This window comes from Hemiscyllium ocellatum, chromosome 21 (genome assembly GCF_020745735.1).
Source record: "Hemiscyllium ocellatum isolate sHemOce1 chromosome 21, sHemOce1.pat.X.cur, whole genome shotgun sequence".
NCBI lineage: Eukaryota > Metazoa > Chordata > Chondrichthyes > Orectolobiformes > Hemiscylliidae > Hemiscyllium > Hemiscyllium ocellatum.
In genome coordinates this window covers 17,502,111-17,516,649 of record NC_083421.1, presented here as the reverse complement: position 1 = coordinate 17,516,649, position 14,539 = coordinate 17,502,111, and the positions used below count along the sequence as shown (strand labels likewise).

At 53.2% G+C, this 14,539-nt stretch overlaps 1 protein-coding gene across 2 annotated transcripts in view; it reads right to left on the bottom strand.

Moving 5' to 3' along the window:
- Positions 1-14,539, bottom strand: part of fbxw5 (F-box and WD repeat domain containing 5) — a 185,912-nt gene that overhangs the window by 119,668 nt on the left and 51,705 nt on the right. The window lies entirely within an intron of this gene.

Genomic DNA, 14,539 nt, shown 5'->3' with positions numbered 1-14,539 from the left:
AGGGACAGACCTGTCCCCACCAGTACTGTACCCCAGTGTTATACAGTGACAGACCCGTCCACACCAGTACTGTACCCCAGTGTTATACAGTGACAGACCTGTCCCCACCAGTACTGTACCCCAGTGTTATACAGTGACAGACCTGTCCCCACCAGTACTGTACCCCAGTGTTATACAGTGACAGACCTGTCCCCACCAGTACTGTACCCCAGTGTTATACAGGGACAGACCTGTCCCCACCAGTACTGTACCCCAGTGTTATACAGTGACAGACCTGTCCCCACCAGTACTGTACCCCAGTGTTATACAGGGACAGACCTGTCCCCACCAGTACTGTACACGAGTGTTATACAGTGGCAGACCTGTCCCCACCAGTACTGTACCCCAGTGTTATACAGGGACAGACCTGCCTCCACCAATACTGTACCCCAGTGTTATACAGGGACAGACCTGTCCCCACCAGTACTGTACCCCAGTGTTATACAGTGACAGACCTGTCCCCACCAGTACTGTACCCCAGTGTTATACAGGGACAGACCTGTCCCCACCAGTACTGTACCCCAGTGTTATACAGTGACAGACCTGTCCCCACCAGTACTGTACCCCAGTGTTATACAGTGACAGACCTGTCCCCACCAGTACTGTACCCCAGTGTTATACAGTGACAGACCTGTCCCCACCAGTACTGTACCCCAGTGTTATACAGTGACAGACCTGTCCCCACCAGTACTGTACCCCAGTGTTATACAGGGACAGACCTGTCCCCACCAGTACTGTACCCCAGTGTTATAAAGGGACAGACCTGTCCCCACCAGTACTGTACCCCAGTGTTATACAGGGACAGTCTGTCCCCACCAGTACTGTACCCCAGTGTTATACAGGGACAGCTCTGTCCCCACCAGTACTGTACCCCAGTGTTATACAGGGACAGACCTGTCCCCACCAGTACTGTACCCCAGTGTTATACAGTGACAGACCTGTCCCCACCAGTACTGTACCCCAGTGTTATACAGTGACAGACCTGTCCCCACCAGTACTGTACCCCAGTGTTATACAGTGACAGACCTGTCCCCACCAGTACTGTACCCCAGTGTTATACAGGGACAGACCTGTCCCCAACTGTACTGTACCCCAGTGTTATACAGGGACAGACCTGTCCCCACCAGTACTGTACCCCTGTGTTATACAGTGACAGACCTGTCCCCACCAGTACTGTACCCCAGTGTTATACCGTGACAGACCTGTCCCCACCAGTACTGTACCCCAGTGTTATACAGTGACAGACCTGTCCCCACCAGTACTGTACCCCAGTGTTATACAGTGACAGACCTGTCCCCACCAGTACTGTACCCCAGTGTTATACAGGGACAGACCTGTCCCCACCAGTACTGTACCCCAGTGTTATACAGGGACAGACCTGTCCCCACCAGTACTGTACCCCAGTGTTATACAGTGACAGACCTGTCCCCACCAGTACTGTACCCCAGTGTTATACAGGGACAGACCTGTCCCCACCAGTACTGTACCCCAGTGTTATACAGTGACAGACCTGTCCCCACCAGTACTGTACCCCAGTGTTATACAGTGACAGACCTGTCCCCACCAGTACTGTACCCCAGTGTTATACAGTGACAGACCTGTCCCCACCAGTACTGTACCCCAGTGTTATACAGGGACAGACCTGTCCCCACCAGTACTGTACCCCAGTGTTATACAGTGACAGACCTGTCCCCACCAGTACTGTACCCCAGTGTTATACAGTGACAGACCTGTCCCCACCAGTACTGTACCCCAGTGTTATACAGGGACAGACCTGTCCCCACCAGTACTGTAACCCAGTGTTATACAGGAACAGACCTGTCCCCACCAGTACTGTACCCCAGTGTTATACAGGGACAGACCTGTCCCCACCAGTACTGTACCCCAGTGTTATACAGGGACAGACCTGTCCCCACCAGTACTGTACCCCAGTGATATACAGGGACAGATCTGTCCCCCACCAGTACTGTACACCAGTGTTATACAGGGACAGACCTCTCCCCACCAGTACTGTACCCCAGTGTTATACAGTAACAGACCCGTCCCCACCAGTACTGTACCCCAGTGTTATACAGTGACAGACCTGTCCCCACCAGTACTGTACCCCAGTGTTATACAGTGACAGACCTGTCCCCACCAGTACTGTACCCCAGTGTTATACAGTGACAGACCTGTCCCCACCAGTACTGTACCCCAGTGTTATACAGTGACAGACCTGTCCCCACCAGTACTGTACCCCAGTGTTATACAGGGACAGACCTGTCCCCACCAGTACTGTACCCCAGTGTTATACAGTGACAGACCTGTCCCCACCAGTACTGTACCCCAGTGTTATACAGTGACAGACCTGTCCCCACCAGTACTGTACCCCAGTGTTATACAGTGACAGACCTGTCCCCACCAGTACTGTACCCAGTGTTATACAGTGACAGACCTGTCCCCACCAGTACTGTACCCCAGTGTTATACAGTGACAGACCTGTCCCCACCAGTACTGTACCCCAGTGTTATACAGTGACAGACCTGTCCCCACCAGTACTGTACCCCAGTGTTATACAGTGACAGACCTGTCCCCACCAGTACTGTACCCCAGTGTTATACAGGGACAGACCTGTCCCCACCAGTACTGTACCCCAGTGTTATACAGTGACAGACCTGTCCCCACCAGTACTGTACCCCAGTGTTATACAGTGACAGACCTGTCCCCACCAGTACTGTACCCCAGTGTTATACAGGGACAGACCTGTCCCCACCAGTACTGTACCCCAGTGTTATACAGGGACAGACCTGTCCCCACCAGTACTGTACCCCAGTGTTATACAGTGACAGACCTGTCCCCACCAGTACTGTACCCCAGTGTTATACAGTGACAGACCTGTCCCCACCAGTACTGTACCCCAGTGTTATACAGTAACAGACCAGTCCCCACCAGTACTGTACCCCAGTGTTATACAGTGACAGACCTGTCCCCACCAGTACTGTACCCCAGTGTTATACAGTGACAGACCAGTCCCCACCAGTACTGTACCCCAGTGTTATACAGTGACAGACCTGTCCCCACCAGTACTGTACCCCAGTGTTATACAGTGACAGACCTGTCCCCACCAGTACTGTACCCCAGTGTTATACAGTGACAGACCTGTCCCCACCAGTACTGTACCCCAGTGTTATACAGTGACAGACCTGTCCCCACCAGTACTGTACCCCAGTGTTATACAGGACAGACCTGTCCCCACCAGTACTGTACCCAGTGTTATACAGTGACAGACCTGTCCCCACCAGTACTGTACCCCAGTGTTATACAGGACAGACCTGTCCCCACCAGTACTGTACCCCAGTGTTATACAGTGACAGACCTGTCCCCACCAGTACTGTACCCCAGTGTTATACAGGAACAGACCTGTCCCCACCAGTACTGTACCCCAGTGTTATACAGTGACAGACCTGTCCCCACCAGTACTGTACCCCAGTGTTATACAGGACAGACCTGTCCCCACCAGTACTGTACCCCAGTGTTATACAGGGACAGACCTGTCCCCACCAGTACTGTACCCCAGTGTTATACAGTGACAGACCCGTACCCCCCAGTACTGTACCCCAGTGTTATACAGTGACAGACCTGTCCCCACCAGTACTGTACCCCAGTGTTATACAGTGACAGACCTGTCCCCCACCAGTACTGTACCCCAGTGTTATACAGCGACAGACCTGTCCCCCCCAGTACTGTACCCCAGTGTTATACAGGGAGAGACCTGTCCCCACCAGTACTGTACCCCAGTGTTATACAGGGACAGACCTGTCCCCACCAGTACTGTACCCCAGTGTTATACAGGGACAGACCTGTCCCCACCAGTACTGTACCCCAGTGTTATACAGTGGACAGACCTGTCCCCACCAGTACTGTACCCCAGTGTTATACAGGGACAGACCTGTCCCCACCAGTACTGTACCCCAGTGTTATACAGGGACAGACCTGTCCCCACCAGTACTGTACCCCAGTGTTATACAGGGACAGACCTGTCCCCACCAGTACTGTACCCCAGTGTTATACAGGGACAGACCCGTCCCCCCCAGTACTGTACCCCAGTGTTATACAGTGACAGACCTGTCCCCACCAGTACTGTACCCCAGTGTTATACAGGGACAGACCTGTCCCCACCAGTACTGTACCCCAGTGTTATACAGTGACAGACCTGTCCCCACCAGTACTGTACCCCAGTGTTATACAGGACAGACCTGTCCCCACCAGTACTGTACCCCAGTGTTATACAGTGACAGACCTGTCCCCACCAGTACTGTACCCCAGTGTTATACAGTGACAGACCTGTCCCCACCAGTACTGTACCCCAGTGTTATACAGTGACAGACCTGTCCCCACCAGTACTGTACCCCAGTGTTATACAGTGACAGACCTGTCCCCACCAGTACTGTACCCCAGTGTTATACAGTGACAGACCTGTCCACACCAGTACTGTACCCCAGTGTTATACAGTAACAGACCTGTCCCCACCAGTACTGTACCCCAGTGTTATACAGGGACAGACCTGTCCCCACCAGTACTGTACCCCAGTGTTATACAGTGACAGACCTGTCCCCACCAGTACTGTACCCCAGTGTTATACAGGGACAGAGCCGTCCCCACCAGTACTGTACCCCAGTGTTATCCAGGGACAGACCCGTCCCCCCCAGTACTGTACCCCAGTGTTATACAGTGACAGACCCGTCCCCACCAGGACTGTACCCCAGTGTTATACAGGGACAGACCTGTCCCCACCAGTACTGTACCCCAGTGTTATACAGTGACAGACCTGTCCCCACCAGTACTGTACCCCAGTGTTATACAGTGACAGACCTGTCCCCACCAGTACTGTACCCCAGTGTTATACAGTGACAGACCTGTCCCCACCAGTACTGTACCCCAGTGTTATACAGGGACAGACCTGTCCCCACCAGTACTGTACCCCAGTGTTATACAGTGACAGACCTGTCCCCACCAGTACTGTACCCCAGTGTTATACAGGGACAGACCTGTCCCCACCAGTACTGTACCCCAGTGTTATACAGGGACAGACCCGTCCCCCCCAGTACTGTACCCCAGTGTTATACAGTGACAGACCCGTCCCCACCAGTACTGTACCCCAGTGTTATACAGTGACAGACCTGTCCCCACCAGTAATGTACCCCAGTGTTATACAGCGACAGACCTGTCCCCCCCAGTACTGTACCCCAGTGTTATACAGGGACAGACCTGTCCCCACCAGTACTGTACCCCAGTGTTATACAGGGACAGACCTGTCCCCACCAGTACTGTACCCCAGTGTTATACAGTGACAGACCTGTCCCCACCAGTACTGTACCCCAGTGTTATACAGTGACAGACCTGTCCCCACCAGTACTGTACCCCAGTGTTATACAGGGACAGACCTGTCCCCACCAGTACTGTACCCCAGTGTTATACAGGGACAGACCTGTCCCCACCAGTACTGTACCCCAGTGTTATACAGGGACAGACCTGTCCCCCCCAGTACTGTACCCCAGTGTTATACAGTGACAGACCTGTCCCCACCAGTACTGTACCCCAGTGTTATACAGGGACAGACCTGTCCCCACCAGTACTGTACCCCAGTGTTATACAGTGACAGACCTGTCCCCACCAGTACTGTACCCCAGTGTTATACAGTAACAGACCTGTCCCCACCAGTACTGTACCCCAGTGTTATACAGTGGACAGACCTGTCCCCACCAGTACTGTACCCCAGTGTTACACAGGGACAGACCTGTCCCCACCAGTACTGTACCCCAGTGTTATACAGGGACAGACCTGTCCCCACCAGTACTGTACCCCAGTGTTATACAGGGACAGACCTGTCCCCCCCAGTACTGTACCCCAGTGTTATACAGCGACAGACCTGTCCCCCCCAGTACTGTACCCCAGTGTTATACAGGGACAGACCTGTCCCCACCAGTACTGTACCCCAGTGTTATACAGGGACAGACCTGTCCCCACCAGTACTGTACCCCAGTGTTATACAGTGACAGACCTGTCCCCACCAGTACTGTACCCCAGTGTTATACAGTGACAGACCTGTCCCCACCAGTACTGTACCCCAGTGTTATACAGTGACAGACCTGTCCCCACCAGTACTGTACCCCAGTGTTATACAGGACAGACCTGTCCCCACCAGTACTGTACCCCAGTGTTATACAGTGACAGACCTGTCCCCACCAGTACTGTACCCCAGTGTTATACAGTGACAGACCTGTCCCCACCAGTACTGTACCCCAGTGTTATACAGTGACAGACCTGTCCCCACCAGTAATGTACCCCAGTGTTATACAGGGACAGACCTGTCCCCACCAGTACTGTACCCCAGTGTTATACAGTGACAGACCTGTCCCCACCAGTACTGTACCCCAGTGTTATACAGGGACAGACCTGTCCCCACCAGTACTGTACCCCAGTGTTATACAGTGACAGACCTGTCCCCACCAGTACTGTACCCCAGTGTTATACAGGGACAGACCTGTCCCCACCAGTACTGTACCCCAGTGTTATACAGTGACAGACCTGTCCCCACCAGTACTGTACCCCAGTGTTATACAGTGACAGACCTGTCCCCACCAGTACTGTACCCCAGTGTTATACAGTGACAGACCTGTCCCCACCAGTACTGTACCCCAGTGTTATACAGTGACAGACCTGTCCCCACCAGTACTGTACCCCAGTGTTATACAGTGACAGACCTGTCCCCACCAGTACTGTACCCCAGTGTTATACAGTGACAGACCTGTCCCCACCAGTACTGTACCCCAGTGTTATACAGTGACAGACCTGTCCCCACCAGTACTGTACCCCAGTGTTATACAGTGACAGACCTGTCCCCACCAGTACTGTACCCCAGTGTTATACAGTGACAGACCTGTCCCCACCAGTACTGTACCCCTGTGTTATACAGGGACAGACCTGTCCCCACCAGTACTGTACCCCAGTGTTATACAGTGACAGACCTGTCCCCACCAGTACTGTACCCCAGTGTTATACAGGACAGACCTGTCCCCACCAGTACTGTACCCCAGTGTTATACAGGGACAGACCTGTCCCCCACCAGTACTGTACCCGAGTGTTATACAGGGACAGACCTGTCCCCACCAGTACTGTACCCCAGTGTTATACAGGGACAGACCTGTCCCCACCAGTACTGTACCCCAGTGTTATACAGTGACAGACCTGTCCCCACCAGTACTGTACCCCAGTGTTATACAGGGACAGACCTGTCCCCACCAGTACTGTACCCCAGTGTTATACAGGGACAGACCTGTCCCCACCAGTACTGTACCCCAGTGTTATACAGGGACAGACCTGTCCCCACCAGTACTGTACCCCAGTGTTATACAGGGACAGACCTGTCCCCACCAGTACTGTACCCCAGTGTTATACAGTGACAGACCTGTCCCCACCAGTACTGTACCCCAGTGTTATACAGTGGACAGACCTGTCCCCACCAGTACTGTACCCCAGTGTTATACAGGACAGACCTGTCCCCACCAGTACTGTACCCCAGTGTTATACAGGGACAGACCTGTCCCCACCAGTACTGTACCCCAGTGTTATACAGGGACAGACCTGTCCCCACCAGTACTGTACCCCAGTGTTATACAGGGACAGACCCGTCCCCCCCAGTACTGTACCCCAGTGTTATACAGTGACAGACCTGTCCCCACCAGTACTGTACCCCAGTGTTATACAGGGACAGACCTGTCCCCACCAGTACTGTACCCCAGTGTTATACAGTGACAGACCTGTCCCCACCAGTACTGTACCCCAGTGTTATACAGGACAGACCTGTCCCCACCAGTACTGTACCCCAGTGTTATACAGTGACAGACCTGTCCCCACCAGTACTGTACCCCAGTGTTATACAGTGACAGACCTGTCCCCACCAGTACTGTACCCCAGTGTTATACAGTGACAGACCTGTCCCCACCAGTACTGTACCCCAGTGTTATACAGGGACAGACCTGTCCCCACCAGTACTGTACCCCAGTGTTATACAGTGACAGACCTGTCCCCACCAGTACTGTACCCCAGTGTTATACAGTGACAGACCTGTCCCCACCAGTACTGTACCCCAGTGTTATACAGTGACAGACCTGTCCCCACCAGTACTGTACCCCAGTGTTATACAGTGACAGACCTGTCCCCACCAGTACTGTACCCCAGTGTTATACAGTGACAGACCTGTCCCCACCAGTACTGTACCCCAGTGTTATACAGTGACAGACCTGTCCCCACCAGTACTGTACCCCAGTGTTATACAGTGACAGACCTGTCCCCACCAGTACTGTACCCCAGTGTTATACAGGGACAGACCTGTCCCCACCAGTACTGTACCCCAGTGTTATACAGGGACAGACCTGTCCCCACCAGTACTGTACCCCAGTGTTATACAGTGACAGACCTGTCCCCACCAGTACTGTACCCCAGTGTTATACAGTGGACAGACCTGTCCCCACCAGTACTGTACCCCAGTGTTATACAGGGACAGACCTGTCCCCACCAGTACTGTACCCCAGTGTTATACAGTGACAGACCTGTCCCCACCAGTACTGTACCCCAGTGTTATACAGGGACAGACCTGTCCCCACCAGTACTGTACCCCAGTGTTATACAGGGACAGACCTGTCCCCACCAGTACTGTACCCCAGTGTTATACAGTGACAGACCTGTCCCCACCAGTACTGTACCCCAGTGTTATACAGGGACAGACCTGTCCCCACCAGTACTGTACCCCAGTGTTATACAGTGACAGACCTGTCCCCACCAGTACTGTACCCCAGTGTTATACAGTGACAGACCTGTCCCCACCAGTACTGTACCCCAGTGTTATACAGTGACAGACCTGTCCCCACCAGTACTGTACCCCAGTGTTATACAGGGACAGACCTGTCCCCACCAGTACTGTACCCCAGTGTTATACAGGGACAGACCTGTCCCCACCAGTACTGTACCCCAGTGTTATACAGTGACAGACCTGTCCCCACCAGTACTGTACCCCAGTGTTATACAGTGACAGACCTGTCCCCACCAGTACTGTACCCCAGTGTTATACAGGGACAGACCTGTCCCCACCAGTACTGTACCCCAGTGTTATACAGTGACAGACCTGTCCCCACCAGTACTGTACCCCAGTGTTATACAGGGACAGACCTGTCCCCACCAGTACTGTACCCCAGTGTTATACAGTGACAGACCTGTCCCCACCAGTACTGTACCCCAGTGTTATACAGGGACAGACCTGTCCCCACCAGTACTGTACCCCAGTGTTATACAGTGACAGACCTGTCCCCACCAGTACTGTACCCCAGTGTTATACAGTGACAGACCTGTCCCCACCAGTACTGTACCCCAGTGTTATACAGTGACAGACCTGTCCCCACCAGTACTGTACCCCAGTGTTATACAGGGACAGACCTGTCCCCACCAGTACTGTACCCCAGTGTTATACAGGGACAGACCTGTCCCCACCAGTACTGTACCCCAGTGTTATACAGGGACAGACCTGTCCCCACCAGTACTGTACCCCAGTGTTATACAGTGACAGACCTGTCCCCACCAGTACTGTACCCCAGTGTTATACAGTGACAGACCTGTCCCCACCAGTACTGTACCCCAGTGTTATACAGTGACAGACCTGTCCCCACCAGTACTGTACCCCAGTGTTATACAGTGACAGACCTGTCCCCACCAGTACTGTACCCCAGTGTTATACAGGGACAGACCTGTCCCCACCAGTACTGTACCCCAGTGTTATACAGTGACAGACCTGTCCCCACCAGTACTGTACCCCAGTGTTATACAGTGACAGACCTGTCCCCACCAGTACTGTACCCCAGTGTTATACAGTGACAGACCTGTCCCCACCAGTACTGTACCCCAGTGTTATACAGGGACAGACCTGTCCCCACCAGTACTGTACCCCAGTGTTATACAGTGACAGACCTGTCCCCACCAGTACTGTACCCCAGTGTTATACAGGGACAGACCTGTCCCCACCAGTACTGTACCCCAGTGTTATACAGGGACAGACCTGTCCCCACCAGTACTGTACCCCAGTGTTATACAGGGACAGACCTGTCCCCACCAGTACTGTACCCCAGTGTTATACAGGGACAGACCTGTCCCCACCAGTACTGTACCCCAGTGTTATACAGTGACAGACCTGTCCCCACCAGTACTGTACCCCAGTGTTATACAGTGACAGACCTGTCCCCACCAGTACTGTACCCCAGTGTTATACAGTGACAGACCTGTCCCCACCAGTACTGTACCCCAGTGTTATACAGGGACAGACCTGTCCCCACCAGTACTGTACCCCAGTGTTATACAGTGACAGACCTGTCCCCACCAGTACTGTACCCCAGTGTTATACAGTGACAGACCTGTCCCCACCAGTACTGTACCCCAGTGTTATACAGGGACAGACCTGTCCCCACCAGTACTGTACCCCAGTGTTATACAGTGACAGACCTGTCCCCACCAGTACTGTACCCCAGTGTTATACAGGACAGACCTGTCCCCACCAGTACTGTACCCCAGTGTTATACAGGACAGACCTGTCCCCACCAGTACTGTACCCCAGTGTTATACAGGGACAGACCTGTCCCCACCAGTACTGTACCCCAGTGTTATACAGTGACAGACCTGTCCCCACCAGTACTGTACCCCAGTGTTATACAGTGACAGACCTGTCCCCACCAGTACTGTACCCCAGTGTTATACAGGACAGACCTGTCCCCACCAGTACTGTACCCCAGTGTTATACAGTGACAGACCTGTCCCCACCAGTACTGTACCCCAGTGTTATACAGTGACAGACCTGTCCCCACCAGTACTGTACCCCAGTGTTATACAGGACAGACCTGTCCCCACCAGTACTGTACCCCAGTGTTATACAGTGACAGACCTGTCCCCACCAGTACTGTACCCCAGTGTTATACAGGGACAGACCTGTCCCCACCAGTACTGTACCCCAGTGTTATACAGTGACAGACCTGTCCCCACCAGTACTGTACCCCAGTGTTATACAGTGACAGACCTGTCCCCACCAGTACTGTACCCCAGTGTTATACAGGGACAGACCTGTCCCCACCAGTACTGTACCCCAGTGTTATACAGTGACAGACCTGTCCCCACCAGTACTGTACCCCAGTGTTATACAGTGACAGACCTGTCCCCACCAGTACTGTACCCCAGTGTTATACAGTGACAGACCTGTCCCCACCAGTACTGTACCCCAGTGTTATACAGTGACAGACCTGTCCCCACCAGTACTGTACCCCAGTGTTATACAGGGACAGACCTGTCCCCACCAGTACTGTACCCCAGTGTTATACAGTGACAGACCTGTCCCCACCAGTACTGTACCCCAGTGTTATACAGTGACAGACCTGTCCCCACCAGTACTGTACCCCAGTGTTATACAGTGACAGACCTGTCCCCACCAGTACTGTACCCCAGTGTTATACAGGACAGACCTGTCCCCACCAGTACTGTACCCCAGTGTTATACAGTGACAGACCTGTCCCCACCAGTACTGTACCCCAGTGTTATACAGTGACAGACCTGTCCCCACCAGTACTGTACCCCAGTGTTATACAGTGACAGACCTGTCCCCACCAGTACTGTACCCCAGTGTTATACAGGGACAGACCTGTCCCCACCAGTACTGTACCCCAGTGTTATACAGGGACAGACCTGTCCCCACCAGTACTGTACCCCAGTGTTATACAGTGACAGACCTGTCCCCACCAGTACTGTACCCCAGTGTTATACAGTGACAGACCTGTCCCCACCAGTACTGTACCCCAGTGTTATACAGGGACAGACCTGTCCCCACCAGTACTGTACCCCAGTGTTATACAGTGACAGACAGACTGTCCCCACCAGTACTGTACCCCAGTGTTATACAGGGACAGACCTGTCCCCACCAGTACTGTACCCCAGTGTTATACAGTGACAGACCTGTCCCCACCAGTACTGTACCCCAGTGTTATACAGGGACAGACCTGTCCCCACCAGTACTGTACCCCAGTGTTATACAGTGACAGACCTGTCCCCACCAGTACTGTACCCCAGTGTTATACAGTGACAGACCTGTCCCCACCAGTACTGTACCCCAGTGTTATACAGTGACAGACCTGTCCCCACCAGTACTGTACCCCAGTGTTATACAGGGACAGACCTGTCCCCACCAGTACTGTACCCCAGTGTTATACAGGACAGACCTGTCCCCACCAGTACTGTACCCCAGTGTTATACAGTGACAGACCTGTCCCCACCAGTACTGTACCCCAGTGTTATACAGTGACAGACCTGTCCCCACCAGTACTGTACCCCAGTGTTATACAGTGACAGACCTGTCCCCACCAGTACTGTACCCCAGTGTTATACAGTGACAGACCTGTCCCCACCAGTACTGTACCCCAGTGTTATACAGGGACAGACCTGTCCCCACCAGTACTGTACCCCAGTGTTATACAGTGACAGACCTGTCCCCACCAGTACTGTACCCCAGTGTTATACAGGGACAGACCTGTCCCCACCAGTACTGTACCCCAGTGTTATACAGTGGACAGACCTGTCCCCACCAGTACTGTACCCCAGTGTTATACAGGGACAGACCTGTCCCCACCAGTACTGTACCCCAGTGTTATACAGTGACAGACCTGTCCCCACCAGTACTGTACCCCAGTGTTATACAGTGACAGACCTGTCCCCACCAGTACTGTACCCCAGTGTTATACAGGGACAGACCTGTCCCCACCAGTACTGTACCCCAGTGTTATACAGTGACAGACCTGTCCCCACCAGTACTGTACCCCAGTGTTATACAGTGACAGACCTGTCCCCACCAGTACTGTACCCCAGTGTTATACAGTGACAGACCTGTCCCCACCAGTACTGTACCCCAGTGTTATACAGTGACAGACCTGTCCCCACCAGTACTGTACCCCAGTGTTATACAGGGACAGACCTGTCCCCACCAGTACTGTACCCCAGTGTTATACAGTGACAGACCTGTCCCCACCAGTACTGTACCCCAGTGTTATACAGGGACAGACCTGTCCCCACCAGTACTGTACCCCAGTGTTATACAGTGACAGACCTGTCCCCACCAGTACTGTACCCCAGTGTTATACAGGGACAGACCTGTCCCCACCAGTACTGTACCCCAGTGTTATACAGTGACAGACCTGTCCCCACCAGTACTGTACCCCAGTGTTATACAGGGACAGACCTGTCCCCACCAGTACTGTACCCCAGTGTTATACAGTGACAGACCTGTCCCCACCAGTACTGTACCCCAGTGTTATACAGTGACAGACCTGTCCCCACCAGTACTGTACCCCAGTGTTATACAGGGACAGACCTGTCCCCACCAGTACTGTACCCCAGTGTTATACAGTGACAGACCTGTCCCCACCAGTACTGTACCCCAGTGTTATACAGTGACAGACCTGTCCCCACCAGTACTGTACCCCAGTGTTATACAGGGACAGACCTGTCCCCACCAGTACTGTACCCCAGTGTTATACAGTGACAGACCTGTCCCCACCAGTACTGTACCCCAGTGTTATACAGTGACAGACCTGTCCCCACCAGTACTGTACCCCAGTGTTATACAGTGACAGACCTGTCCCCACCAGTACTGTACCCCAGTGTTATACAGGGACAGACCTGTCCCCACCAGTACTGTACCCCAGTGTTATACAGTGACAGACCTGTCCCCACCAGTACTGTACCCCAGTGTTATACAGGGACAGACCTGTCCCCACCAGTACTGTACCCCAGTGTTATACAGTGACAGACCTGTCCCCACCAGTACTGTACCCCAGTGTTATACAGTGACAGACCTGTCCCCACCAGTACTGTACCCCAGTGTTATACAGTGACAGACCTGTCCCCACCAGTACTGTACCCCAGTGTTATACAGGGACAGACCTGTCCCCACCAGTACTGTACCCCAGTGTTATACAGGGACAGACCTGTCCCCACCAGTACTGTACCCCAGTGTTATACAGTGACAGACCTGTCCCCACCAGTACTGTACCCCAGTGTTATACAGTGACAGACCTGTCCCCACCAGTACTGTACCCCAGTGTTATACAGGGACAGACCTGTCCCCACCAGTACTGTACCCCAGTGTTATACAGGGACAGACCTGTCCCCACCAGTACTGTACCCCAGTGTTATACAGTGACAGACCTGTCCCCACCAGTACTGTACCCCAGTGTTATACAGGGACAGACCTGTCCCCACCAGTACTGTACCCCAGTGTTATACAGTGACAGACCTGTCCCCACCAGTACTGTACCCCAGTGTTATACAGTGACAGACCTGTCCCCACCAGTACTGTACCCCAGTGTTATACAGGGACAGACCTGTCCCCACCAGTACTGTACCCCAGTGTTATACAGTGACAGACCTGTCCCCACCAGTA